At 40.0% G+C, this 26937-nt stretch overlaps 1 protein-coding gene across 2 annotated transcripts in view; it reads left to right on the top strand.

Annotated features, from left to right (window-relative positions):
- The first annotated feature begins 2174 nt into the window (after positions 1–2174).
- Positions 2175–26937, top strand: part of LOC110989403 (retinoic acid receptor beta-like) — a 91374-nt gene continuing 66611 nt past the window's right edge. Inside the window, exon 1 of one of the 2 annotated variants that reach the window (XM_087134597.1) lies at positions 2175–2483. The gene's annotated coding sequence lies outside the window, so the exon portion shown is untranslated. Of the gene's footprint in view, positions 2484–20893; positions 20913–26937 lie in introns of those variants that run through there. The other variant, XM_087134600.1, reaches the window with a different exon arrangement.

The following is a 26937-nucleotide window of genomic DNA, read 5'->3' as shown; positions in this document are numbered from 1 at the left end:
ACTTGGGCATTCTTGTTTGTTCAGGGAATGGATCCGCTCTTTCAAGTCTTTGTCACTAAGATACTCCCCTAAAAGACGCTTAATGGTGCCCAATCTCGACCATGACTTTAAAATAGGTCAAATTTAGTGAAAAAGCTCAGGGAATACATTTGTTACATTATATTATGACTACACGGTGCACATAAATTGCCGCTTGGGGATACCTAAAACCCTCTTAAATTAATAAAAGCTCATTTTACACATCTTTTCCAGGATTTATTTTGTGAAGAGGTCCTATCAAGTACGCATTCAGTTCTTATAGGAAGGAAACGTCATATTTTATTAAGTTCGGTATTCTGTTTCATTTCTAAATTGAAAGTTAAAAATCTTTCTGAAGTAGGACTAAATGGACATTCAAAGTCATGTCGGCCTATTATTTGTGAAAAAGACTAAAGTTAATGCAGATAGTCTGAGCATCATCCAGTCGGGGAAGCCGCGCAGCTAGCTAGCCCCATAAACGTCTGTACATCTCTTTAGAATTTAAATAGAGGCGGGTGTCGGCCCAAAAAAATTAAATACAAAATCCCCATTTCAAAAGTGGTAAAGTACGTTGACATAAAAAAGCATGTTTAGAATTTCAAGAACTTTGAACAAACAATCACATTGATCAGGCTGTCATGAAAATTCTATTTTTAAAACAACCGTGCAAAAAAGTTCGGATAATGGTTACCCCAATTCACCGATAAAAGAAAAAATTGAATCTTACACCGTTAAAATCAGATATTTAGTATGATGTTTGCTGATCATTAGATTTGCTCTGATATAGTTATTAGTCAAACATGCTGGCATAACAAAATTTCAAACAACCTTTTTAATTAAAGAGCATCATCGAGCGCTGTGTACGGTCTAGGCAACCTGTCATGTATGATTACATAAGCCACATTTTTTGCGGGGAACCGAAGTCCGGGCCGGCCCTTTGACACACCAACTAACTGTGTGGTCTGAGCTGTCAGGAAAAAATGACTGAATTGTACGAGAAACTCTCGTTTTGTACGGACTTAAATAGGTTAATATCGAAACTTGTCCTCTTAATGAACCTTACACGTATGGTTCGTTGGCCTCTGTTTCACCCCGTCAAAAGTACTCGTCGCACACTCAGCCTTGGCCGGCACATGAACAGCATGACGTCACCATAGGGGGCAATTCGCCGCTGGTAACCCATCTTAATCTTCCGTGCATCGAAACTTGAAGGTGAACCTGGTAACCATTCGAAATATTGGCACCACGCGCTGTCAAGCGCTCATTTGGCAAATTCTCAGAAACAGGATCTTTGCGGTTTCTGTGATGTTGAATTATAAACGCACGGCAAGTGCGCATAACATTGTGCAAATTCTAGTTTTGTTTACTATCGATTGTTGGGTAATTTTCTTGGTATTCTAATGAAATCATAACCTGCAAAACAATGATAGTTGATGATGTGAATTCGGTCGATGATGTTAATTGTAAACTTGACTCAAAATCAACATATTCTGGTTTTAGATATCTTTAAATAAGTATCATTTTCGCAAATGCCACAGAATTAAAAAAGAAATTAATTCAGAAAGAAAGGTTCACGTGAACTGCGGTCTGTAGTAGTAATAAGGTTTGCAAGGATTATTGTCCCGACTGCCAGTGACCACTGAGGTCACAGGCCTGCAAAATTTGATAGAATACGCGATGAGAAAAATTCTAAATCTGACAACGAGTTTTGTGTGTAGAAGGCTGCTTTGTTGCACAACTTTACGTATGATAAGGTTTGTTTCCTGGCTCTATGATTCAACCGAAGTGGACATAGTATAAAACAATTGCACAGCAAAAATGACCATCCGTTAAATTTACAGTGAGATATGCAAATACACGAGGTCAGACTCTTACAAGATTACTCCGCTACCAACTAGTAATATCTCCATTCGCCAAAAAATTCTCAAAATTACAACTAATGTAGATATTATGAAAATTCAAATAAGAATTCAACATAAAAAACATTAAATTTTCGTTGTTTTGTCAAGATACTCAGTTTCTTTTGGGAACTACTTCGTTCAGGTGGATGTGGTGGCTGCACTGGTTTATAGATTGTACAGCAATGAATGGAGGATGTAGCGGTAAATCGTTTGCTCCATGCCAAAGCGTGTGCGTTGTGTGTATGCACCGTAGGCCAGACCGACCCATACCATTTGCAGGTAGTGCATGCACACTTAGGCGTTACATGTACGTGAACAGGAGGCCAGCAACTAGACAACCGCTGCACATTGCATGTACGACTTACAAGTGCTTCTGCCCTCAAATTGACCTCGTGTGTTTTCGTATCGATTTTCGTCGTTTATTTACGTCGTTTCAAGCGCAAGTTGATCACGCATTGTCACACTTTCTGGTGACTCTGAGATCAAGAGAAGACATTTCAGCCCCACCTGGACAAGACTATTGTCATTCACGCGGGTTTCCTTTCCATTGAATCAGGCAAAAAGGTAAGATTCCCAACCCGTCGAATTTGGCGACATTCAGGACCATCGCATTGCAATTTTGCGTGAAGCATGCATGTCCAAAGCTTGTTCTGAACAGCTGACACCGTAAGCAGTCACTATTTAGTGAGCATGGTGAGGCCGGGAGCATTCCATGTACTTGTTGGGAAAAAAGTAGTAGCCTTGGCCTACCTACAATTGTGTTCCGCACTGCCAATGCAACTGTTTACAGTGGTTTGAAGTTTTAGAGTGCGAGTTTCTACAAGCCACTACAGCTACAGTAGGCGCTTGGCCTACTTGTCCCTGCTTCAGTTTTTGTGTCTTGAAAAGTTTCTGCCATGTCTGCTGACAGTGCTGTCTAATGTTAAACCCTTTAACTTGAAATTAGGTCTCTTCTTTCACGTCTTTCGGACAGAGAAAGGTTCAAAGCTTGGAAAGGATGCTCGTAAGATAAATTCCTCAATTCATGTACCAGCTGGATTGCTCTGCTTTGATGTGAAGTTGGCCTTCTCCAGCAAGGGATTCTATTCTTGAATTGTGCATGGTCCTTACTAACCATGTTAGGCCAGCCATGGCTATTATTAAAGTAGGTCAGGGACCAAACCACAATCTAGCGACGTCGCTAGTTTCTGCTCATGTCGCTTGTTCAAGCAGCGATGATGGCATTTTTATCAGGTCACATGATAATAATAAGGTTTTGGGAACATAACGAGACAACCATGATGGCAGCCAGGGTCCCCTGATAACGACTTTATACATTTTTGGAGAGCTTGACATTCAATATGGTGTGTACTGAGAAGTTTAATATCCCCCCAAAATGAATTTTGGTACCTTTTGCCGTTTCCTTGTCCTTAAATTTCAAGACAAATTTGGGAGAGATGTTGCTTAAATTCTGCCACACTTCCACTGTATGTCACTAAAGATCATGGGTTATGTGCCACTGAGCGGGGGCGTCAACTTTCCTGAAGTATGTCGACAGCTGTTACAAATTGAAGTGGTCGTGATCATTGTAGTTTTATTTGGATATTGATATTACATGTAATTTGTAAACTGTGCAGTGCACTCGCTGAATGTAAAAGTGTCATTTTGTCATACAGCAAAAACTCTGAAGGCGTCCAAATACTATTAAAATCCTAGCCCACTAGGGCCTTTTTACTAGGGCACATCCTCAATCCTCCAATTGCCCAACTTCAAAACTGCATTCATTCTCAATATTCCAAATTCTCAATTTTTTTGGCTTATGCGCAAAACGAAAGGTACCTTAATTCTAACCTTCCCCAACTACACAGAATTAAACAGTAAAGTGTTTAATTCGGTGGGGATAGGTCTGGTAGGCCCATAACAGCTGGCTTTTGCATTGGGTTTGGCATACCTCAGAAAACACAGTCCAACAGCCTCTGTGCACAAAGTCCCATAGAGGGATCCCAATACAACGCTTTTAGTGTCGATCTGCGCACTTCCGACTCTCCACACATAAGCGTATGGTGTCGTGTGGCTCACTATACGAAGGTAGTCCAGTATATGAGCCACATTATGGGGCTACCCACCGATACAAATGAAACACCACCAGTGCAAGATTCTACGCTTGGGTGGTTCCACCGTTTATGGAACCGGTTCCTGTTCCGCACAAATGCCCGGGTCTGACTCATACATGTACCCGGTTCCGGGTAATTCAAAGAAAAATGTAACAAAGATAAGGTCCAAGGTTTTTATTTTGCCATTATTGTGTCCTTGTAAAATCATTGAATTTGTGAAGTTGGCAATAAAATGTGTTGTCTGTGTCTATTTGCATGAGCTTTTTGAAACTTATCTGACTTGAGGAGGAATAAGAGCTCATGTCTGACTTTAGGAGTTAAAATTTGTGCCGGCTCTCGGTCATCGGACTTGACCTGTTGAGGCAGAGCCGTGAAGTACACCGTATACCCGTGCAGTACATGTACTGTACTCGTGCGTAATGTACGTTGTACATGTACACCGTACACCTACATGTATCATGGACATACTGATAGCGCCATTATGCAGCCAGCGCAGCCACATAGCCCGGCCCATCGACCACCAATACAAAGCTTGTGGCTTGCCACTCTAGACTTGCCTTGACACATTATATCTCTTCATACTGTATTTCGCTGTGGTCCAGATCCGCATGCCGCAGCCCCATGTAGAGCTGCTAATCCCCAATCGGAGCATCGTTTTCCTTCTACACGTAAGAGACTTGTAATAAAGTCTGCGGCCCACAAGCTGTGTGCGTATTTACCGCTGTTCGATTTCACCAAATAAACACACCCCCACCCTCCATATAAGGCAAGCCAATGAAGCAGTGAATCCCCGGATTGAGTTCATGTGGTATCGTCATTGGCTGATTATTTTAGTCCTCTTGATTGACGCGGCACACCTTGTTTACAACTATCCATGTTGGGGCCACCAAAAATAACAAGCTCAAGGCGGTGGGATCGGGGGGGGGCTGCCGATCGGCACTTACTTGACAAGGCAATTATGTTTTACGAAAAACTTAGGGGATTCTATTCAACACAAAAACACAAAACACAGTTCTCTTTTTTTCACCAGTGAAAACATACTGGTAATTTGAAGCCTCGTACAAGTAGTTCTTCGCTTCGTTACTCGGTATATACAAGCCATGATACAAGTTAAGCTGAATAAGAAAAAACAACCGTCAGACATTCAGGCACACGCAATTATTAACCATGCATGCATTTAAAATCAGAAGTACACTGTACATACAGATCCCTCACTCACGGCATGCATGTCTATGATGTCTAACAGATCAACCATGTGTAATGTCTGAAACAGGAGAAAATCAAACGCACCCGTACCGGTATGTCTTTTGGGATTTTTGGTAAAAGCATACACATCAAGCAAACTAAACTGAGCTTGGGGTGTAACCAGGCATAAGACAAGACTTGGTTTCCTCGCTTAAATTCGGTACTGGAACTGAGCCTTTAGCGAGGCTTCGGTTTCAGCACTCTACTGCAGGTACCCGGTAGGAATCAGTAACCACTCGGAACCGACTCCTCTATGGGTGCCTGGCTCTGAAAAATATTGATACCCGGTGCCAGTTCCCGATGTTGGGACCGGGTAGAATCGGGTACCCGTCGGAACTGCCCAAGCTTGCAAGATTTGACCGAAAATTCTCCTCAATCCAGTTCTAGAAATTCCAAATAAAAAGGAAAAGTTTCTTTTATATACCCTGGGTACCGGTAGCATGTTTCCTGTAAATTTGAGCAATCATACTACCGGTACAGTACATGTAGCTATTTGTATTGAAGTTTTTAGCTGATAATGAGATCGATGTCTGATCGATGCTAGATTGTGGTTTGATCCCTGACCTGTTAACATGTTTAAACTCTGTGTAGCTAGCACATTGCCATGTATAAACCCTGCATAGCAATCACTGTCATCAGGGTCATGGCCATTGTAAATTGTCACTGCTGCCATGTGTCACTTAATACTACATGTAGATAGTCACTATTACACGATAGCAAAAAGTGGTTTGCTTGTACATGTTCTAGGGCTTACAGCATTCAATGATTCTTCATCAGTGAGTGCTCCAGCCTAAGTTTTGTCACTGCAAGGGTCTTACATCAGTCAGTGCAGTGCTGATCCTTCCGACATGTCCAAAGTTGGGCAAAGAAATGTTGGTCATGTTTGGAGTGAACTTTATTTTCTTGTGCTAAAAGAAAGCCTAGTTACAAGGTCTGTCTTGAAGTAGACATGACTGGCTAGTGGGCCTAGTGATAAAAAGTAACCTGTATACCTGTAGTAATGGTTTAAATGCCAGACAATGCCAGACGGTTATTCCATTCTCAAACACTATATATTATGTTGTGCATGTTCAACTCAAAAATATCAGATTTAATGTTTCTGGAAAGCTCCAGTGGTTTTAAAAATCCTGTGTAATGGGAATTGTGTATTTAGGGACACCTCCTGATCGCCGTTTTGTTATCCTTGAAACAGGTTCCTCGGTATAAGTGTTCAACCTCAGGCAATGTTCTTGTACCGTAATTATGGTGACAGGGTTTTTGTGTAAATTCATAACAGTAAATTTAGAAAAATGTGACTTTCTTTCTTACCTGTTTTTCTGGTAACCGGCCACATAAAACAACACCCATGCTGTATACCTACACATCCCAATTCCAGAGCATGCCCCTTAACCCAATGGTTATTGCATTTCCAGCTCTACTTAAGCTTCCAAAGAAGCAGGTAGCCATTGCGGCACACTGCCTGACACCACAGGGACTGCAATTACACAATCACCCATGTGATCAACATGTCTTTCATTTTACTGTAGTAGTTCCTATTGCTATACCAAAGTACTGTTCCACCAGATTCTTGGGTCTTGGGCCTTTCAGCGTGTAGAGGTAAAAGGTTCGTAGAAAATCACTCATGTGCCCTTTTTTGCTTGGAAGTGTGAGCAGAATCAACTTTTTTCTCACATCTGCAAGTACAAGTAGTGTAAGTTGCTTCCAATGTTTATCAACACGAATTTTACCTATGGTTTAATATTTTGCATTATTGAAATTACAAGTTTGGGCACTATGGCACAGTTTGAATGTAATGGCCAATATATTTGAGTGTAACTGGAGAAACCCAGTGTCATAGTACAGAGCACGAGTGTGACTGCCTGAGATGCTGAAATGCCCTGGTGAGAACACAGATTGGGATGTGATGACTGACGACTGGACAGTCAAGGATATTCATACATGTAGCTCTCTGTTCCCAGGCATCAGCAGCAGATAGCAGGATTACGGTACATCAGGTCCTGACTTCATGTAGGGGTTTGTTTCAGCACTGTATCATCACTGAGTCCAGAGATTAGATAGGGTAGTTGTGGGTACAACAGCAATTCCCTTTTTCTCAAGCCAACTGTCTTCACCCTAAAATAGTTACAAGAGTTTTTACCATTTTACAGCCATAAGAATTTGGCTCTCCAAATGTTGAGGGGGGAGGGATATTCTGTCCCCCCCTCCCCATGCATAAAGAGGTACAGGGGTACATACATGTACATGTACAAATTATGCTCCAGAGGCAGTATTATAAGCTGTTATTTGTCATCATTAAATTTCAAACAAAGGATTCTGTAGTTTATGAACGTTCAGTCTGGACTTTCTAGGTTAGTTTTGGCAACCAGAGACGCAAGTTTGTTTGTTTTTTTTCGTTTGGCTGCCAGTCGATCATTAAATGAAACTCTGCTAGGGCTGGGCTGAACACATCTTCATATCATCCCCACGAATTTGAGATCAAAGAACAACCAGCATGTCCTTGTCCATGTGACCCCCCGTCATTAGAGTCAGCTTACATGTACATCTACTGGAGCAAGTTGGTAGTGCATTCTGACATGCGTGGGCGGGTTGCCTTCACCTATGTCAAGGGGAAGTGTTCTGATTTTTAGATACATTAGGACCGTGTTATGGGGTTTTTGGTTGTTAACACAACTTTTTTTGTCTCTTCAGCATTAGTGCAGTGAGGAGTATACCGAGAATGTCCCCAGAATTACTGAACAGATATCTGCGTACTCGAGAAGTGAACCACATCAATACCAGTACCACTAATGTGCAGAGCGTGAAATTAGACAAAAAAAGTGCTCAGACAAAATGTTATAACACAATCAATTTTGATCTTCCATTACCAGCTTTTGATCTGCAATATTATAACCCTAACAGTCCCAAATGCTACAAAGTACTACATGTAGTAGTAAAATGTAGCACTCGGCCCTGTCGCTTGTAAGAGAACGTGACATTATTATTCTCTGAAGCCATAAAATACAATAGAGAAGACAATGTAGCATACAGTGCTGTGGCACTATGAATGCATAGTTTCATTGTTCTCTGTACGAGTAACAACGGAATAAACCTAGCCAGAAATAGTAATTTGTAGCGCAAGGTCCTTCAGGCTCAGAGTGTTACATAGTATTTTGTAGCACTGAGTATTCTAAGCCAAACAACGCCCGGTACTGTCAGGGTTAAAAAGGTAGAGTTGTAACGTGCAGTGTAAAATTTGTGCACTCTGCACAGAATGCACTTTTAACACTCAACAACATTATGATTATTCAAGAATACTTGCATACATGTAAGTTTATACTTTGGTAAATGTATCTAGGTCAAGCTACGTACACGTGTTTGGCAGGAGTAAGACCCGTTGGTAAACGAGGGTATACTCCCATCGCACAAACAGAAATATAATGCGCACGCACCACACTCAGGTTGACATGGTTAAACTGGAGGAACTGCGGGAACGCAGCCAACCACTACTGGTCCATATTGCCTGGTACCCAGGTTATGTGTCATGCATGGGGTACCACGGAAAATTTAACATGGGTTGACAGCATAACCTTGATTTTTTTTTTGTTTTTTGTTTTACGATGCGGATGCGCAAGAATTACGGGGTGATTTTTATGTCTGTGCAAGTAAAGTTGACATATGTGTTCCTACACGCATGGCGCTGAGTGACACGGGCCGGTGATGAGCAATTAGCCCTGATGAATGCCTTGGGCGTTATTAACGTAATTCTAACACAAAACTAATAATATATCGGACGCCATAATGCCACATATTGTGTTGATATTTTAAGAGCTGTTATTGATACCGGTATGTTGGTTGGACAATTTGCGTGAGCATCTTTGATTCTGTTTGGACAAACACAATAAGTGCTTGGAAAATGTCAGATGACCAACTGTATTTTCACGCTCTGAGTGTGCCATGCATTTTGTTAACGATAAGTCTTGAAAAGCACATTTTATTTCAGTTAGCCTCATATTTAGATTATTTTGTTTGTGATGTATTTAAAGTCTTTTAATACAAATACAATTTTAAGTAAGACTGTGGTGTCATTCTAGGGAGAAAACCTCAATATTTCTGCATTTGTGCCCAAATGTTGCTGGCAATTTTATATTTTGCTATTCTAAATTTCCTTTTCTTTTGTTACATATTATTACTGTATGTAAAAGTAAATGCAGTAAGCCAACAAGCAACCCCTTCTCAAAAATATTTCTCAATGAGCAAATTTCAGGTTTCTTATTTTGAACAAAAAACCTTATAAACTGAACAGTGTCTTCCCTGAATGACAGCACAGCAACAGCGCCCTCACTTGACCAGAAAGGTGTGGACAGAAGAACATGAAGAACATTTTTCAATACTGGTACATGTACAACGTTGCTCCCAAAGGCTGTCAAATACCAGTAAATGTACTTTTCATACATGTACACTGAGAAAGAGTATAAATTTGCACAAAAAAGTGTGTCTAAAAAAAAAATTACTGCATAGACCTAGCGCTTGAATTTCACTGCAGCCACCTCAGCCTTAGCAGTTGTGCCCAACAATTGGCCATGGTGCCCTGAAATTTCCACTTTGTCTGCAACCAAAGCTGGCCATGTGCCCCATTCTTCCTGGTAGTGGTGCCCTTAAAAAAATACCCTATATTTCCTGTAAGTTTCCTACTTCATATTCACATGAACGTACATGTATTTCATGTTGCAGTCTAACAGTACGCGATGTCTTAACGCCACATGGGTGCACGGCCAGGGCAGCCGAGCTGGCAGACCTGGCGCATCACAGTGCTGTATCGCGCAATGAGGCTTGCCTGCGTTGCATTTGGTTTTGATTTACAATACCTAAATGTACATGTATTTTGTTCTGCAGTCCAACATTCAGCGGTCGATTATTCGCTTCAGGCACGTCCAGGTATGGTGTATGGCCAACCAGCCTGGCCTGGCATAGTGTGCAGCTACCCGGCAGGCACATGTGTAAATGGGCATAGGCTATGTCCCAAATGGCCCCCCGCAGCTATGGCTACCAGTAGGTCTTTTGTCCCCCTACCGATAGTTTCGGATCACGTACATGTATGCACACACGCAGCAGTCTCAACTACACGTGTGTAACTGATTATTCTGTGACGTAATGGGTTTGGGTCAACTTTATGGTGCGGGGGAGGGATTGGTTGGTAAGCTCACGTTGTGCAGTCGAAGAAGATGTGTCAAAATCGAAACAAAACAAGTTCTTTTAATGAATTGATTTTCTCTAAATTATGAAATCCTTTGTCAGAAAATGTGCCAGTTCCTTCTTGTAATACGTTCTGTCATGGGCTGTAAAATTTTCAATGTGATAGCTCAAGCACAAAAAAACCCCACTATTTTTCATTTTTCCAGTTTCGTAACTCGTTTTGCAGACTATTTTACGCAATGGCCTCAGTGCCTTTCCATCGTAGACATTTTGGCCTTGTTGCCCCAGCTACATGGTGCCCCTATAACATGTCCCATTTCTTGAGGCCAAGATGGTAGTGCCCCCAAAAGTCGAAATTGGAGCCCTGTTGACCCTTAGAAACTTAAAAGAAAGTGCTTGGTTTCACACTCATGTACATGGGCCGACATGATTCATTATTCAGTCTGTCCAGGGACTCGGGGATTATCGGTATGTTTAGGCTCAACAATTCCCCCTAGTCAATCAGAATCAAGGTACATGTACTTATCACTATTATTTACTTTACTTAAAGATAATCTAAATCGATCACCACCCACTATTTAAAAGTTATATAATGTTGGGGCAGAAAACAGCACATTCATTGTGTGCATTTCGATATATGTCAGTACTGGTATACATGTACATTTATGTGTACATTTACTAGTACATGGCAGCTCTATTTTACGTGGAATATTGCTGCTGGTAGATTGTGACATTTAGACCCAATGAAAATGTTCACATACACGTACATGTACATATATGTACATGAATGTGCCTACCGTAAGTAATGAATTTTTCGTCTGTGATTGCTGATTGGTGTGCGAAATTGAGCTAAACCATGGAGAGACATTGGCACATACATGTACCTGTACATATATATTATGGAATTCATTCATCATCAGTAGGCTTGAATGATGCCATTAAAGCAGTGGATTAACAGTCTACATGTGCATGAACTGGTGCATGCTGAAAGCAGACTCATTTCATTGTATTAAATGTTATATACTGTACACTGTTAATGTACAGTGTACATGGACTGGTACGTACGTCTCAGTTTTGTGCCAGTCCAAAAGAAAATTTGAGCTTTCTGTGCATGAACTGCCGGTATGGTGACTATAGAAGCCTACTCTGTCTATGGGGCGGTGTGGACATCCGGGACTCTTGCCAAATGGCGGGGAGTCTTCGATGAAAACAGCCACCACGGCGGTGTGCGCGTGCACTAGCCAGCCAGAGGATCGGATTACACAAGCATTTCTTTGATCTGTATGTCTGTGTACGTTCAATGCAGCTCTCATTGGTCGCTACCCCGCCATTTTGTGAAACTCCTGGACGTCTGCGCTGCCCCATGAGTTGTGCACTTTCCATTCTAAAACTTAATGAGTTACAATAAGTGTTTTGCATGTACCTGTAGTTGGTTGAAATATTTACCACTATGGATGCCCAACATTCCTGAGAGAATCTCGACATCCATCATTTTTCTTCTGTCACACAGTAACTTTTCACAGGCTCTTCCCTTTGAGTGGATTTGTGTAAAACAGACCACATGCTTTTTCTTGTTTCTGCTTTGCAATAATGATACTGCAAAGCTACATATTGGTACTAAAACAATTTTTAATGTGAAATTAATGAAGAGAAAAGAAAGAAAACAACTCTTTAATGATAAAAATTCCCTTTGAGTAGATTGGAACAACTGAGAATTAATACTGTGAAATTGCCTTAAATCTTTGCATTGTTGGCTTGTCGATACCCATTGGATGAATGTGCCGATTTTTCTTAGGAGTGATTGGCATCTGTACAGTGTTCATGTACATCTGTGCATGTTACCGTAGATTTGCAAACAAAATCCTACTGGTACCTGGTATGTTTAGCGAAAGAAAACTTTCGTTTTCCTTTTTCGGTATGTTGGTAGAGCTTCACTAGTCGAGAGCAGTGGAAATATTGGGATGACAACAGTGTGAACATCAAATGCATTTGTAAAGAAGTGAATTGAAAAACTTCTTGGACAGTTCTTCCCCTGGCCTCAAAATGCATGTGTTAATGCAATCAGGATAATGTGACATTACGGAATGGCAAAGGTCATGAAACAGATACTCAGGATCTGCTTTGACTGCACATGGTAATGTACATGTACAGTACATGTACTCGTACATTGTACCGGTACAGTGTTCATGTACGGTACATGGACATGTACATGTATGTCATGCATATTATTGCTGCAATCAGGACTGCACCTGGTAAATCATTTGTGGAACCCAATAAGAGAATGTTTATGATGTTTCTGTAATTGAATTCCTCAAACAGACTCCTCTGTAGGCTCATCTCCTGGGATTTTTTCCTAAGATAACCCGTATTGCAATATACCTGTAGCTGATTTACCTGCTTCTGTAATTCAGTTTATAATGGTAAAACTGAAATTACCGGCAACTAGAACAAACACTGAACACATAAGAGTTTTGTTCTAATAGTTTAAGATTATTTTAAAGAAAATGTATGCATTTATTTTTCAATCTTATGTAAGCCTATACCCGTACAAAAGTATGGACTTGTGCTTAAGCAGTGCATGTACAAGTTAAAGTACAGTTGTTTTTGAATATTATCCAGCAAAGTCAGATAATTATTTTGGTATCATTTCAAAAAAGGTTGAGGGATGTATAACAATATTTAGTCTCCGTTTCTGTAAATTAGTTCTGGACTGTTAGTCCACCACTCTTCAAGTTACTTTACACTGTCAATATGTTGGAAATGTTGAGGCAAGTCATGAGTCAGATTTGAAAGGAGTTGGGGGTTAGAGTCTGACGGACAAGGACACACACTGACTTATCCTGTGCAATCCCTCATGGAATACCGGTACAAAACTTGCAGGATAATTTGCTTCTCAAATTGTGTTGTTTCTAACAATCCATCTGGATTTCCTTCTTCAAGATCTCAAAATTCATGCTGCTCCCTGCAGAGTTATCAGGGTTTAGTTGGGAATAATTGTACAGGTAATTTTGGAACTGTGGTCAGGTATTCATGGAACACAGGTGACAGCTGTACACAGAGTAAAGGTTGAAGCAAGTTGTTTGTCACACCGCTCTCTTCATCCGATGGACGCATTCATACAGAAGCATTGTTTGATACAGTACGAATACGAAACCCAAGTTCTTTTGACAAATGAACAGAAGAGTAAATCATGGCTTCCTGTATTCAAGAGTTACAATAAAGGATATGAATGCAATTCACTTTTCGGAAGTACGTAGGCAGCACAGTGATTGCCCTCAACGTATTGGCTACTTGAACGACAGAAAAAAAATCATGCCAGAATACCTTCTATTTCTTCAGAAAGAACTGCTTTCTTTTTGTCCCCTCCACTTTAGGAACAGTTATCATCTACATGTGCATGTACGTACATGTACATGTATTTATGAAAAGGATTAAATTTTGGAGGATTGAGGGTGAATGGCAAAGGTGCATGGCTGATTGCAAAGGATGCCATGAGTGAACATCCTGGGTTAGGCCTTGTGTTGTGCTTGCTCAGTCATGCATGAATTCAGCCCAGTATTTCTTGAGAACAACCGCACTGCTCAAAAATGTCATCCAGACTGCCTTGACACAATCAGAGGAATTGCTGAAGGATTTTGGAGGATTGAGGCTGAATGTGATTAGTCATGTCAAAAATGGGAGGATTTTGGAGGATTGAGGATGATTCCGAGTAGAAAGGCCTTGGGGATTACAGTATATTAATGTAATTCATAAAAGATTCTACCTGAGTTACATGTACATGTAGTTGGGATTCTTAATTCCAGTCACAGACTTCCTCTAAGACAGTGGTTTAGGTACAGTGTTGTTGTACATCCAGTTGATTCCTTCCTGTTTCCTACGGAAATTCCGGTGATTCTGTTGTGTGAAGGATTTATTAGCCAACAAAATGGGGCAATATCAGTGCAGAATGTTGCGAGTTTACTGTTAACAAGGCCTTGGATTGTCCGGTGAATTTTTTTTGTTCAAAATTCTAAAGTTTTTTTACTTGGAAAATTGTAAACTGGTTATACTATGAATAACACTAGCATTTTTTGTGGGTCAGATCTCATCCATCACACAGCAAACTTTTCAGCAAACTTGCCCTCCTCTTGTACGAACAATTTGCCCTAGATAACAGCACCCCAGCTTACAAATATCTATAGAAAAGTAAACAGCTTTCTTCTCAATAGACTGTATTTGTTTGTCAGCCACTCAGCCATCTTGAATTGAAAGTGAGGTGAGCCTTTCATTTTGCAAGCCTGTGAGTAAAAATAAATTCATGTCAGTTTATGTTGACTCTAATGTAAAATTTGTGATGAATTCCATCTACATCATGTTTTAAGCCACAGGTATTAAAAAAAGAAAGAGAGACATGGGCCCCAATTGCTGGTAGTCTGGTACCACCCCATTGAACAAATTTTATCGAATATGATTGGTTGAGGGAACGAGATTGGAAACAGCTTCTCTGTGAAGAAGGTCTTATTATAGCAAAGAAAAAAAGCCTGTGCAACTTTTGAGATTTTTATTTACAGCTTTTTTAAAATTATGTACCGGTACCTGTAAGGCTGTATGTACCCGTAGTTCATCTACATGTAATTGTGAGTGAGAAAAAACTCATGAATTGAATGAATGGTTTACTATATAACATGGTTTCTGAATTCAGTGTTTTACTGGGCTAATGTCAAGAAGAAATTTACAAGCTGGTGGATGAAGACAACTACTGTAACTACTAATACATGTACGTACATACACATGTACATGTAAGATTCTCTAGTGGGAAAAGGACTTACACATGTACATGCAATTGCATAAAGTGCATTCCACTACGCAGGACACAGGTGCATGGCTTGGGGACCCTCTCGGGATTGTGATCATTAAAGGCCGGGAGATCCCATAGACAGTGTGGCTCCCTAGCCAAACAGATGGTGTGGGCCATGTGGCCGGGTCACTTGCTCTTGAAGAAGGTTACTCCAGGTTGTTCAGATGTATCCTCTGGTGTTGAAGTTGAGACTTGAAAGTTCTGTCGTCTGGATGGTATTTTTTGTTCCATCCCTACCAGAAGAGTCCATGGTTTCATGTGTACAGGTACCGTGTGTACATACACGTAGGCCCACATGTCAGTACACATTTTGTGCAGGAATACTAGTACCGGTACTTTGGTCTTTAGTTTAGCTCAAGATGGAACCTAAATATGTGTAGGCAGGAGGCCAACATACATGTAACTTTGTTTCTTCACTGTTTCTTATCTTTAGTATGAACAGCTTGCCATGATTTGCATACTGATTTGGTAATGAATTGTAATGCATACTGGTACATGTATCCATGCAAGACATCTGGACCTTGAGCTGCACACTGAGCAAAGTTTTGTGTATGTGTAAGGTCACAATACTGGCCAACTTTCATGATGCAAAAAATGAACTTTAATTTATCAGATGATGTAACCATTTTCAAGCTATGTTTGCTTGAGATTATAGTTGTACATGTATTTGAGAGATAAATAAAGATAAATAATTCAGTGTAAATGCGAGTCTATAATTTTTATTCACGTTGAAGAGCAAATTTTAGTTCAAAATGGCGCCCAAAAATGGGACATTGCTTGAACAAAATTTAATGAACTCAACTACTTTACTTATAGCTCACGTATTTTATCACAATGGTCATATTTTTTGAGTTAAGCAATGAAGTAATATTTTGGCCCTTTACAAAAAAAAAATAAAATAAATCCACGCTCCAAAATGGCAGCTGAACCTGCGTTAACGTTCGTTTCACATCGTGTCCACCACACCATACCATGACGAAAAGGGCCAGAATCATCATTTACAAGCCTCACCCTTACCTGTAAAAGCCATTTTTATTCGAAATGAGCTTAATAAACATCGTGTAAAATGTGTGCTAGACCATAATTACCCTCGAGGATGAGAAAACATCAGCATATCGATCGCGATAATTTTCGTGTCCATTTTGTAACTAACGTAAAATGTCCACATGTTTTAACTGGTGATCAACGCAGTCTGACTAGTGGTCGTACACGTGCAATGGTACCCTGCATGGATGACCTAAAGGTCAATTGTTTTAGGCTCGATTACGTCTTTTCCGAGATAAAGCTATTTTAAGCACCGTGTCCACCGCGCGCCGCTTTCGCGTCTCTGTGTAACGAACGGAGAAAGTTGCTGCGCGCGACAGCTTTCCCTCCAACAATCAGGAAAAGAGCAGCCAATATCCGGAAAAAGAGCAGCCAAAAGGTTTGTATCAACTTAAATAGATTTTATTTTCTGTATTTTTTTGTGAAAAGAGGTCAGATGGCATTGTAAAAGGGAAGATTTTAATGGATAGTCAGTGGGTGATTTTTGGGCTTTGTCGCGGACCGCTTGGAGGGTTTCGTGTGAATCGTGTCCATGTTTAACGAACGGAAGAAAAAAATAGTAAACATCTGAAGTCCCGCTTGAAATTGCAAAACGACAAATAATTTACACTTTTTAAGCTAAAGTCCATCACAAAAATGAACAAACTTAAAGAATAGCCTTGCCAAGTTCAAGAAATCATCAGTGTTTCACGTTCGTTACACACCGGCACTTTCGACTTCGCCCCATTCGTATTAAAAGTCGCCCCATTTGTCATCCAGTAGTATGGGGGCGAGTTCGCAGTGAATTAAAAGTAAATGGAGCGAAGTTGATGTAACACGTAGGCAAGTGATGTTTACACAGATAGGGGAACTTGCCTTTGTGGAACCCCTGGGGTCTTGTTAGAGTTTTTTTTTATGTTTCTACAAATCAAGCCACTGCCGGTTATGTTAAAAAATTGTTCTATTTAAATTTTATTTTTCTTCTATCTTATTTCAGAAGCCAGAAAGGAGAAAAAGATTCAATGGTTGGATAAGATTATATGTCTGTAGATTCACATGTCCTTGTGAAAGAAGCTTTAGTAGTAATTAAATCAAAGATTATTCGATTTCAACCATTCCTGTTGCCATTTCTGTAATTTCAGGACCCCACAAGAGCCTGCCGATCGCCAGCTCACTCCAGGGGATATAGTTGTAGTCGCATTTGAAATTCATTTAATGAGATGTGCCATGTTCTTCAGATGGGATCGTCAGTGTATAGCCTCCATAATGAAATACAGTTTTTAAGAAACAAGATTAGAGTGAAAAATAAAATAGTCATTGACTCAATTTACTTGTTCCTCAGAAGTGTTTAATGTTGCAAATGGTGCACATTTAAATATACATACATGTACTTAAGTTCACAATGTCAAAGATTTCAACTTCTGTGAAGCTCATGTGCAACCTTCTTGCATGCATATACATGTAGGGCATTTAAAAATAGGCTGAAGTGGCTTATCAGATATGTAGATCACAGAGATGCTCCCAAGAAATGAAAAAGCATGTGCATGTATTAACACCTGCACATAGTAACATAGGCAATTTTCTGAAGGTGAGGCAACTACCTTGAGGGCTCCAGTAAAGCAAGTCATAATAAACTTGTCACATGAAATGTTAGCTTTGATTCGAAATTTTTGGTGTCCGTGTCATTTTTGTAACTAACGTTAAACTACAGGACAAAGATCTTTGAAATTGAGGGTATCTGTTCTTTGGTTGTCAATGATAATGTCCTCTTTGAAGTACTTGCAAGCTTCGCAACCAGCTGTTTTCCTCAAGTCATCAAACTGCAAATCATTTAAAATTGTTGTGTGTGAAAAAGTACACTTGTTAACGTTAGTTACGGTGTCCACCTTATTAAGATATCGTAAAATTAGTAACAATTAACATTTTTTTTAAAGATGACTTTCAGAAAGGAGGAAAAGCTTAACCACAACAATACAACTCCACATTGTTTTTCTTTGACTTTTATTATTGCATGGTTGACTGCAAAGTGGACACCGTAACCAACGTTAACTTATGAGGCCCCCCTCTACAGAAAGCACTGCACAGAAGAAAATTTCTTGGGCCGATTATCTTCCCATTGCTATTTTCTGATAGAGGGTGGTCCATTGTCATAATTTAAAAGTAAATTAAACACTTTTCACTAGATTGAATTTTTACCTATGTGTCCCATTTTTGTTGGCCAGTATTGTGTCCTTACACGTATGCAGTACATTGTGATTGAAAGTTAACACCAAAATAGGAAAATCCTTTCACGTTTTTTCTCTTCCCAGGGAACTCCTTTTCATTTCACAAATTGTGGAAAAGTGTGCCAAAAGTGGGGAAAAGTTGTGGGGGGGGGGAAAGTTGTGGTCCAAATGCGAATGCAAATTCCTTTTGCATTTTTTCCCATTCCCTTTGCCAGCATTATTTTTCAAATGCAATGTACTGTACATTGTATACCTTCATGTTATACATGTAGAGTAAAGTCAGGTGACAGCTGTTGTCCAGACAGCAACCCTGATCAGCTTGTCACTATATGTGACTCACCTTCCCAAAACCAGGCTGAAGTCAGTCTTTGTGATTTTGGGCAAATTCCTCTCCTTCAGCTCTTTTTTTTAACAATTTAAGGTGATCCATGTTAAATCCAAATTCTGTCTGCAGTAAGCTTCTTATGGGTAGTAATAGCTGTAACACTCCCCTGAAAATCTGAACAGTGGAAGTTCTGCTATTTGAGGGTGATGATGTTACCGACTTAAACCTGGTTTTGGGATGGTGGGTCACATATGGCTCCAATAGGAGACTTGTGTGCGCTGCACATAGATTTCAATGTACTTGTACACACATACGTACATTGATTACTGTTTACATGGAACCGGAAGTTAACATGCAACTTCAGTGATCGTCCAATGGGAGCCTGCAAATCGTGGTGCATCCACGTGTACCTATTGCAGCTCTGATTGTTACTTTATAAAAACCTTTTTGTGTAAGCACAGTAAAATCGTGAAAAATTAAAATATGAAAAATTGAAACTCCATTTATCTTGAAGACAATGATACATCGGCACCTCTTTGCCGCTTAAAGACTAGGCTTAATAAATATATCTATGGATGTCCATAACTTGAAATGTCCAGTGCTACTGGTACAGTTGCTAACCTCAAAATTTTTGTGAGGCAATTCCCAAAGAAACTGCTGCTGAAATGCTTGAAAAAAGTGTATAAGGAATGTGAGACTTTAATTATGAGTCATTACTGCCAGGGGCACTTGGTCTTTTGCCACTGCGTGCATGCTGTCAATGTGATCGAGTAGTGATGTATACATGTACATGTACCACCCTATAACCACAACAAATCCTGGCTTCCAGGTAAGCCCGATTGCCACCACAGGCCCAGTTGTAGCTTGTACGCCAGCAGTCCAATCGTTGATGTTTGCAGTGGCCATGTGACTGCAAAAGGAAAAGTCATGTGATCAAACATAGCAAAACCCAAGTGAAAATCCCATGCACAGAGCATTGCACTCTAGTATAGGCAGGATAGACCAATCGACACAAAAGAAAGATGTGCCACACTGGTTCATGGTTTGAGAACGTTAAAAATTTCAGTACACTGGTGATATGACGAGCATACACCATTAGAATAAATAAAAAAAAGGAAAGTAACCTCAATAACAGTTGTCAGTAGCCACAATGGAGCAAGTATGGTTACATACTGTACCTGTACAGTGTGCACATGTGAAAATATACATGTATGTTCTGTACACATGCTTTTATGAGTGGGTATGACTTGACTCCAAATCTGGATACCTTAGGTTTTTATCCATTCCCCTGAGGTTCAAGTTGCTAAGATTTCACTGTACTTTTTTTTTTGCAATAATTTCTCTGTCTGTCTGACATGGCAGGCAGATAGAAATGAAATTCTTTCATGGAAAGCAGATGAAATGAAAGTCTTTTTACACGTTCCCATGATTAAAGGAAGTGGAAAATAGGGAAATTTTGCAGGATCAAACTCAGTTTCATCCAGAAATGTAAGAATTGTAAAATGTTAATTGTTGATGCACTGTGGTACATGTACATAGTAGGCCTACTGTACATGTACTTTATATGTGTACATGTACACACATATATACCAGTAGGAAAAACATGCATAATATTTTTCAAAGTTGAAATTAATCTGCAGTGTCTAGTTACGGGATGTTTGACGTTATACATGTACATGTAGAAGAGCATCTGTTGTTTGAAAATAATTGTGACAAGATTAACGTGTAGCAGTTATCGTAAATTTGAGCTGTCTCTGTTCCCACCAGTGAATTGCTGGTACTGGTGCCAATAGTCATAATGTACAGTACATGTACTTTCATACTTCGAGTCGTGACTCAAGGTCAGTGGCTCCCTTTGATTCCACCATGCTGCAGACTTAAGCCACTTTTGGATTGGAGCCAGTAAAGCAAAAACGTGGCGTGTACAGCTGTGCAGTACTGGAACATCCATGTACTGCTACAGTACATCATTTCCATTTTTATATGGCAAATGGACTAAGACCTGGACCCTGACCCTATGTGTGGCATGTGACCTTAACTCCAGCACTGTGGGGCTGTTTACTTTCTATCCAGGTGGGTTTCATTAGTTGTGCATGCATGTACATGTATACAGGAAGGTATTTGGGCAAAGCAAGTGATATTCAAGCAACCAAGCTTCAGAGCTCAAGTTAACCACAGAGGATTTTGCGGGAGTAATATGTATTCCTTGAGGTGTGGCTGGTATAAGCTTGCAAGTATTTTTAAGAAAAAAAATAGGAGCTGAGATGACTATCCCAATGGTGATACATGTACCAGTACATACTACTCATATTCCAATAAAACTATTTATGTCTTCATGAGTGCTATGTATGATGTTGAAAAGGGATGGCATTATTCAGGGCCGTGCCGAGTATCCAGGTATCAGCAGCCCTACTACTACTGATTATCATTTACTGGTACATGTGGACCTGCTTCCATTTTGTCAATTGTATCCCTTGAAATTGCATTCAGAAAGGCAAGCAACCTTTTCTTCACTTAGTTGCTGATAATTGTTTGAAAAAAATGATGGGAAAAATATGTTCTGAGTCTGTTTACCGACAATTTTCTCAATGTCTAGATTGCAGATGAATCAACGAAAAGAACCAGTCACGACACGCTACACATGCAACTTACCATAGGCTGGCTAGCTTTGCTTAGTGCACGTTGGTCTTTCTATACTAGAATCACTTGTCATGCTCACAAACCAACCTGTAACCGTAATACATGTACAGCTCGTCTGATTGCTACCAGGTACCCAATTGTAGCCTGCTAGCATGCAATCCAGTCACTGACTCTGCAGAGGCCATGTGAGTGTAACTGCTGAAAGAAAGGTCATGTGACTGCACATAGGAAAACCCAAGTGAAAGCAAGCCCCCGATTATGCACTGTATGTCGCTCTGTAAAGACATAGACCAAACGTTACAAAAGTTTTGCCATGTGAATGTACAACCTGTAAGTGCCTTATTGCTGATTTATTAATAGAAAAGTAGACTCGTTGGAAAATACTTGACTACTATGTTTTTGTTATTGTTTTAATAATGATTATGGGCACTTGGGTACCCGCCCATCAGTGGAATCGGATACCCAGTTCCCAAACTACCCATAAATGTATACCACTAAAATTTTTTAGGGTTAGTCGCTGTAGTTTAAAAATAGTCTGCATATATCAAAGCTACATGTACATGTATGTGTGTATGCATTGTGCACTGCCATATTTTTAAAACGGTGTTTTTTTCAGACTTTGTAAGAAGTGTTTTGCATTTGCCGTTTCTTTAGATTTGATGAATAGCTATGAATACTATTTGCAAAGTTTCCGCAACCCCAGTGAACTTTCAGACACTGTAATGTCACTGTCGGGTCGCACTGATTCAAAAACACTTGAGAATGCATGCATCCATTTATCTTCTGTAGTGCCATGTAACTAACCCCTCTGAATAAGGTGTATCATTGCTACCCCTGCACTTGTGAACTTTACTTTAGATACTGTCCTGTCATCAGTTGACACAAAGTTTTATCAGCAATGCAGGGCTTGACGGTGGCATACCAAGTTGCGGGTGTTTCATTTTGAACACGACTTTACAAACTACATGTAGACATGTTGTAATAGACGTTGTGTGTTGGGGAGATGATCTGAATACCCTTGACAAGATGGGGTGTTTTTACCTCTATCGATGGATGCGTCACATGTCGGTACTAGTACATCAGCTATAACTACACGTAGATACATTTGTTTTGTTTGAATGCAGTTTAAGAATTCACTTCAGAGTCATGTACACGTACAATGTACAGTACATGGCATTCATGTACATGTACGGTACATACATCGTACAAGTTGCTTGGCACGTAAGTGTATGCTTTGGATTGTAGAGACTGCCCACATGTACCGGTATACCAGTACATGTACATGTATAGTTGTACATGTACATGTACCATTTCCTCCCTATGTGTATAATGTACATGTACATGTATGCATGAGCGTAATATCCGTGCTGCACTATAAGAACCAACAGTAAAACCTTACAGGCACACTTTTTACTGTGCCCTGCATGCATGTACATGCACCTGTACATGCACCTGTGCCTTCATCTAAAGTAATAAGGCTATATAGATCAAGTCATTTAAGAATAACACATGAACAGTGTACCAGTACATTTCATGACTTTTTACCATTAATACAAGTCTGTATGAGGATGTGTGGACTCGAATAAAATGGTCATCTTCAGTGGTAACTAACGAACTCTTCCTTCGTCCTGCCCCAAACTGGAAGCCACTTGCATTACACATGCAGTGTGTTGGAAATACAGTACATGTACAACATTGCGATTGAAAGTTAACACCAAAATGGGAAAATCTTTTCACATTTTTTCTCTTCCCAGGGAATTCCTTTTCATTTCACAAATTGTGAAAAAGTGTGCCACACCTTTTCACACAAGTGAGAAAATATTTTTCACAGATTTTCCCCCAAGTGGAAAAGATTTTGACGCTTTTTCCCACAAATGAGAAAGATTTTCACAGATTTTCCTACAAGTGGGAAAGATTTTCACACTTTTTCTCACAAGTGGGAAGAGATTTTCACAGATTTTCTCTGTGAGTGGGGAAATAATTTTGCAAGCTTTCTTAATTAAGTAGTATTTGTGCATGTACATGTAGACATCAGGAAGTTTTTGTTCGCTGTGGTTTCAAACATGCCCATCTCCGAATATGGAAAGCGGAGGAAAATCAGTCTGAGACAAAAGTAAGTCTGAGACAAATGTACTTTAATCCTCTGGAATATCCAGAAGATTACTTGAGGAAAACTGCATTAAACATTCAGGGCAGTATGTTTCTCGGTTGTGAGCAAAATACAATGTACAATGCTACAGGCGAAATTAAAACTATGCCTAGATAGTTTCTGACGTCATGTCCTCAGGATGTACATGTAGTCACATGTATTTTGAGGTCTCAATGCAGGCAACTGTTCAGTGAAGGGTGACTTGCTACAGGGCCATTGCAGGGTTCATTCAGTGATGGCCAGTCAGTGTAAGCACTTCATTCACACTGTGCATGTGCATGTACAATATGTACTCGTACATTACAAATGTACCGGTATCTAAACTTAGGAGCCCTTCAACAGAAACCATTTAACATGTCTCTGGGCCTTGATAGTTTGAGTCATGTACCCCCCCCAAAAAAAAAACACGCTATTAACAAGAGCAAAACCAGAAAGGAATGTACCTGGTACACAGTCCATGGGAAAACTGCTTGGTATGTGAAAAGAGCTTTTTACATGTGGGTAATTCTAGAAATAAGGGTTCCAAAAGTGTGACATTTTTGTGTTTCTGTTACATCTGACCTTTGCTATTTGGCATGGAAATATCACCAGAATTGATTTCAAACTATTACTGTTTGTTTGGCAGGTAATTTGCATTAATTCATCGCTCTTGGAAATTACAAAATGTGTTCCCAACTTAGAAAATCATGTCAGATGTGACAGGGACATCAAAAAAATTAACCCCTAATTTCTGGAATTACCCATGTACGTGTATTTGGAAGGGGGAATGCTGTAAAATTTGGAATTTACTATACAGTGTAGTCACATTTACAGGTGCATTATAGAGGCCAAAGATATGAAGACCCAAACACTCACACAAATTGCTCCTTTCCAGGGATAACATGTGTTCCCAAACTGACAAACGGCTAAGTGCACAAGCGACTTACAATCATTTTAAAACTATTCTTTGTATGAAAGCCAATTTTTATGTGTTTTGTAGTGGGTGTATGCTTGAGATAGTACATGTATTTGCCAAATAGATGTCATCTCTGCGTAAATGCCAACCACATGATTCATAATAAAGGTGCGATGGATTTTCTTGGTTGCAACAATTCATTATTGGCAGAGGGAAAGTGTTAATTTTTAATACCATTAGACTGTGATGTGTTAGGAACAACTTTCTTTGAGCCCTGTGTGCATTTGCGTTTCATAAGCGTTTATCATTTCTCTTACACCGGAACAGTGATGATGAATCACAATTGTGAACAGTCATGCATTATACACGGAGTTACTCACTCCATATTCTTTGTCGCAACATTTGGACAAAGACCATTAATTTAACCCTCCTATGCTGAAGTCACTGTGCATGTTTGAGTTCCATACAGAAACTACATGCTCACCAGTGACTGTAGGCATTAGTGCACATTTGTGCTGTAAAACCATAGGAGGGTTAAGTCGTTCGTTTTTCTTGTCACAAATTCAGGCTAAGAGAACAGGTTCTGAAATACTGACTATGATTCGCAAGAGATGGCTTCAACTCTTTTGGTCGTTCACCTTTCATCAACTATTCCAGAGCAACTGATGAAAGATGCTATTCATAAACATCCATCACATGTACTGGTACATGTACGTGCACATACATGTACATATTCAGGAGAAATACATGTACCACAGTTCTACTGTACAGAACTAAAGGGATGATATTTTATGGTCATCCAGCCTGCATTTACAGTACATGTGTGCATGTGTGCGCTTATACATGGGACCTTGTGGGGTACCAGAACAATGGGAAGTACCCCACAAGGCCAGTTTTTACCTTTTGGGGTACCAAAATTGGTACCCCACAAGGTAAAAACCAACCAAAATTGGTACCCCACAAGAATTTCACGAAACTGATATTTGGAAATAACTCAAAAATCTGTCGCAAATTGAAGTGTTTTACATAAGGAACATACGGTCGAAATTTCAACCCAAGAAAGTTAAATTTGGTTTAAATTGGAGTGATTTGAATATTTGTGCGTGTTGTGTGGGAGTTTTGTACACGAGAACAAAGGAAATACCCCACAGGTGTAGTTGTGTAAGGATGTATGCATACACGTGTACAGGTATTTCCAAGGATGGATTTGCGTCGGGGAGATGTGAATTAATTTTAAATTTTTGCCCTGCCCGACATGTATTATAACACTGCATACGCAGTGTTTGCCCCCGAAGGCTTGTGAAACAACCACAAGCATACTCGGGTGGGACTCGAACCCACAACCTCCTGCTTACTAGTGCAGACATCTTGTTTAGTTGTTCGGGGTACCCGCTTCTACATCTAACTCAAACCAGCCAGCCAACACTGGCAAGTTTGGTGGTCGAGTGGTTAAGACATCTGCACTAGTAAGCAGGAAGTTGTGGGTTCGAGTCCCACCCAAGTATGCTTGTTTTTTTTTCACATGCCTTCAGGGGCAAATACTGAGTATACAGTGTTCATATACACGTTGGGCAGGGCAAAAGTCCAAATTACATGTATCTGCACTTTTCATTCGGAGGTAGTGCTTCCAGATTACTGTATGTCGTTCTCTCCCGTGATGTTTGGTTTTGTGTAGATTGCTTTCTTTAATCGTGTACGTGCAGGTCATGTTTAAGTTATTTTAGGCAACATTGTACATTGCAATTATAGCCAGAAGACAGAATGTTGAGCAGGTACGTGTATTAACACATTGAAATTAAAGACACTGATATCTGGCAGGCACACTTAGTGATGCTAGATTCTTCCTTGTGGCAACTTTGTCCGTTTAGTAATACAAGTACATGTTCCTACGAGTACATGTACTTGTAGTAGTTTGGATGCCTTGGGTTCTGCTGCTTTTCTTAAGTGGGCAGCCAAGTGAACCTAATCACCTCTTCGAAATAGCTTCACCCGAGCGATCAATTACTCGGACAATGAACTTCGGAAATTTAACGATGATTTGTTAGGCTGGGTGGTTAGTGCCTGTCTAAGCCACTCTTGTCAGAGGCTGGAAGGGTCATTAGATGGCAAGGAAAGTGCAGTCTAACATTTCATTTGCATTTTCTTGGGGGGGGGAACAAGGTTCCTGCTTTGATTGTCAGTGGAGAGGAAATTGATTTCATGAGGCACATTTACACAAAGTACTGGTAAATGTAATTTATAGGAACACAGGCACTTGAAATTACTCATTTACACTAAAATGTCACTGTACTTGTGTGCAGATTTTCATTTACATATTAGTCTCATTGCAGTCGTAGACTTTTCTTAAGCCTTTGTCAGTCTTAAAATTCAGGTGCTAATTTTGAATTCTTCATACATATTTATAGTTTGCAAAC

The sequence above is a fragment of the Acanthaster planci genome, linkage group LG03 (genome assembly GCF_054643075.1).
Source record: "Acanthaster planci isolate LZ-2023a linkage group LG03, COTS_SCS, whole genome shotgun sequence".
NCBI classification, from domain to species: Eukaryota; Metazoa; Echinodermata; class Asteroidea; order Valvatida; family Acanthasteridae; genus Acanthaster; species Acanthaster planci.
The sequence above is the reverse complement of the archived record's forward strand: the minus strand, read 5'-3'. Positions and strand labels throughout refer to the sequence as shown.